The 4202-nt window shown below is 41.6% G+C and overlaps 1 non-coding gene across 1 annotated transcript; it reads left to right on the top strand.

Moving 5' to 3' along the window:
- Positions 1 to 3164: 3164 nt before the first annotated feature.
- Positions 3165 to 3272, top strand: LOC130971561 (small nucleolar RNA R71). Its single transcript, XR_009082774.1, has one exon. It is a non-coding gene; the product is annotated as a small nucleolar RNA R71 (small nucleolar RNA).
- Positions 3273 to 4202: the final 930 nt, after the last annotated feature.

The raw sequence follows: 4202 nt of genomic DNA, 5'->3' as shown, positions 1-4202 counted from the left end.
ATGGACTATTATATATTTTTGGAAAGCTCTAGATGTCTACTTTCCAACGCCGTTGAGAGTGCGCCATTTGGAGTTCTGTAGCTCCAGAAAATCCATTTCGAGTGCAGGGAGGTCAGATTCCAACAGCATCAGCAGTCCTTTTGTCAGCCTTTTTCAGAGTTTTGCTCAAGTCCCTCAATTTCAGCCAGAATTTACCTGAAATCACAGAAAAACACACAAACTCATAGTAAAGTCCAGAAATGTGAATTTAACATAAAAACTAATGAAAACATCCCTAAAAGTAGCTTAAACTTACTAAAAACTACCTAAAAACAATGCCAAAAAGTGTATAAATTATCTGCTCATCATCCATGCATTGGCATAGAACTCTTGAACCATTAAGATTCCAACTTGTTGAATGGGGTTGGTAAGAACTTCCCAACCTCTTCTTCGGATCTCATGTTAGATCTCCGGATATTCACTCTTTTTGAGTTTGAAAGGGACCTCGGAGATCACCTTCTTCATGGCCACAACTTCATAGAAGTGGTCTTGATGCACCCTTGAGATAAATCTCTCCATCTCCCATGACTCGGAGGTGGAAGCTTTTGCCTTCTCTTTCCTCTTTCTAGAGGTTTCTCCGGCCTTAGGTGCCATAAATGGTTATGGAAAAAAAAAGCAACGCTTTTACCACACCAAACTTAGAAGGTTTGCTCGTCCTTGAGCAAAAGACGAAAGAAGAGAGTAGAAGAAGAAGAAATAGAGGAGATGGAGGGGGGCTTTGTGTTTCGGCCAAGGGGGGAAAGTAGTGTTTAGGTTGTGTGAAAATGAAGGAGTGAAGATGGGTTTATATAGGGGTGGAGAGAGGGGTAGGGTTCGGCCATTATGGGTGGGTTTGGTGGGGAAAGTGGTTTGAATTTGAATGGTGAGGTAGGTGGGGTTTTATGAAGGATGGATGTGAGTGGTGAAGAGAATGGTGGGATTTGATAGGTGAGGGGTTTTTGGGGAAGAGGTATTGAGGTGATTGGTGAATGGGTGAAGAAGAGAGAGAGTGGTGGGGTAGGTGGGGATCCTGTGGGGTCCACAGATCCTGAGGTGTCAAGGATAGCTTATCCCTGCACCAAGTGGCATGTAAAACGCCCTTTCTGCCAATCCTGGCGTTAAATGCCGGGCTGCTGCCCTTTTCTGGCGTTAAACACCAGTCTGGTGCCCCTTTCTGGCGTTAAACGCCCAGAATGGTGCCAGACTGGGCGTTAAACGCCCATTTGCTGCCTTTACTGGCGTTTAAACGCCAGCAAGTTTTTCCTCCAGGGTGTGCTGTTTTTCTTTCTGTTTTTCATTCTGTTTTTGCTTTTTCAATTGTTTTTATGACTTCACATGATCATCAATCTATAGAAAACATAAAATAACAATGGAAAATAGATAAATATAACATTGGGTTGCCTCCCAACAAGCGCTTCTTTAATGTCAGTAGCTTGACAGTGGGCTCTCATGGAGCCTCACAGATGTTCAAAGCAATGTTGAAACCTCCCAACACCAAACTTAGAGTTTGAATGTGGGGGTTCAACACCAAACTTAGAATTTGGTTGTGGCCTCCCAACACCAAACTTTGAGTTTGACTGTGGGGGCTCTGTTTGACTTTGTTTTGAGAGAAGCTCTTCATGCTTCCTCTCCATGGTTACAGAGGGATATCCTTGAGCCTTAAACACAAAGGATTCTTCATTCACTTGAATGATCAATTCCCCTCTGTCAACATCAATCACAGCCTTTGCTGTGGCTAGGAAGGGTCTGCCAAGGATGATAGATTCATCCATGCACTTCCCAGTCTCTAGGACTATGAAATCAGCAGGGATGTAATGGTCTTCAATCTTTACCAAAACATCCTCTACAAGTTCATAAGCTTGCTTTCTTGAATTGTCTGTCATCTCTAGTGAGATTCTTGCAGCTTGTACCTCAAAGATCCCTAGCTTCTCCATTACAGAGAGAGGCATGAGGTTTATGCTTGACCCTAGGTCACACAGAGCCTTCTCGAAGGTCATGGTGCCTAATGTACAAGGTATTGAGAACTTCTCAGGGTCCTGTCTCTTTTGAGGTAATCTCTGCCTAGTCAAGTCATCCAGTTCTTTGGTGAGCAAAGGGGGTTCATCCTTCCAAGTCTCATTACCAAATAACTTGTCATTTAGCTTCATGATTGCTCCAAGGTACTTAGCAACTTGCTCTTCAGTGACATCTTCATCCTCTTCAGAGGAAAAATACTCATCAGAGCTCATGAATGGCAGAAGTAAATCCAATGGAATCTCTATGGTCTCAGTGTGAGCCTCAGATTCCCATGGTTCCTCATTAGGGAACTCATTGGAGGCCAGTGGACGTCCATTGAGGTCTTCCTCAGTGGCGATCACTGCCTCTTCCTCCTCTCCAAATTCGGCCATGTTGATGGCCTTACACTCTCCTTTTGGATTCTCTTCTGTATTGCTTGGAAGAGTACTAGGAGGGAGTTCAGTAACTTTCTTACTCAGCTGACCCACTTGTGCCTCCAAGTTTCTAATGGAGGACCTTGTTTCAGTCATGAAACTTTGAGTGGTTTTGATTAGATCAGAGACCATGGTTGCTAAGTCAGAGTGGCTCTGCTTAGAATTCTCTGTCTGTTGCTAAGAAGATGATGGAAAAGGCTTGCCATTGCTAAACCTGTTTCTTCCACCATTATTGTTGTTGAAACCTTGTTGAGGTCTCTGTTGATCCTTCCATGAGAGATTTGGATGATTTCTCTATGAAGGATTATAGGTGTTTCCATAGGGTTCTCCTAGGTAATTCACCTCTTCCATTGAAGGGTTCTCAGGATCATAGGCTTCTTCTTCAGATGAAGCGTCCTTAGTACTGCCTGGTGCAGCTTGCATTCCAGACAGACTTTGAGAAATCATATTGACTTGCTGAGTCAATATTTTATTCTGAGCCAATATGGCATTCAGAGTATCAATCTCAAGAACTCCTTTCTTCTGATTTGTCCCATTATTCACAGGATTCCTTTCAGAAGTGTACATGAATTGGTTATTTGCAACCATTTCAATGAGTTTTTGAGCTTCTGTAGGCGTCTTCTTCAGATGAAGAGATCCTTCAGCAGAGCTATCCAATGACATCTTGGACAGTTCAGACAGACCATCATAGAAGATACCTATGATGCTCCATTCAGAAAGCATGTCAGAAGGACACTTTCTGATCAATTGTTTGTATCTTTCCCAAGCTTCATAGAGGGATTCACCTTCCTTCTGTCTGAAGGTTTGGACTTCCACTCTAAGCTTACTCAATTTTTGAGGTGGAAAGAACTTTTCCAAGAAGGCATTGACTAGCTTTTCCCAAGAGTTCAGGCTTTCTTTAAGTTGTGAGTCCAACCATATCCGAGCTCTGTCTCTTACAGCAAAAGGGAATAGCATAAGTCTGTAGTCCTCAGGGTCAACCCCATTGGTCTTGATAGTGTCACATATTTGCAAGAATTCAGCTAAAAACTGATGAGGATCTTCCAATGAAAGTCCATGGAACTTGCAATTCTGTTGCATTAGAGAAACTAATTGAGGCTTAAGCTCAAAGTTGTTTGCTCCAATGGCAGGGATAGAGATGCTTCTCCCATAGAAGTCGGGAGTAGGTGCAGTAAAGTCACCAAGCACTTTCCTTGCATTGTTGGCATTGTTGTTGTTTTCGGCTGCCATGGGTTCTTCTTGTTTGAAGAACACAATGCATGTAATTTTCGAAATTTAGAGGAATAAAGACATGCAATTGACACCAAACTTAAAATTAGACACTAGACTCAAACAAGAAACATAAAAATATTTTTTATTTTAAGATTTTATAATTTTTTTGGATTTTTCGAAAATTATATGGAAGAGAAAATAAAGAGATTCAAAATTTTTAATAAGAATTCCAAGAATCATGCAATGTTAGTCTAAAGCTTTAGTCTAAAGAAATTAGACATGGCTAGCCAAGCTTCAGTAGGACATTACATTCAACAGCTAAATTGATGAGAATCAATCAGCTTTTGTGATGATAAGAACATCACCTTGAAACTCTAGAATTCATTCTTAAAAATTCTGAAGAAAAATACCTAATCTAAGTAACAAGATGAACCGTCAGTTGTCCAAACTCGAACAATCCTCGGCAACGGCGCCAAAAACTTGGTGCACGAAATTGTGATCATCAATGGCGCCATCAACATGGTACGCTCAATTGCAATCTCA

The sequence above is a fragment of the Arachis stenosperma genome, chromosome 3 (genome assembly GCF_014773155.1).
Source record: "Arachis stenosperma cultivar V10309 chromosome 3, arast.V10309.gnm1.PFL2, whole genome shotgun sequence".
NCBI lineage: Eukaryota > Viridiplantae > Streptophyta > Magnoliopsida > Fabales > Fabaceae > Arachis > Arachis stenosperma.
The sequence above is the reverse complement of the archived record's forward strand: the minus strand, read 5'-3'. Positions and strand labels throughout refer to the sequence as shown.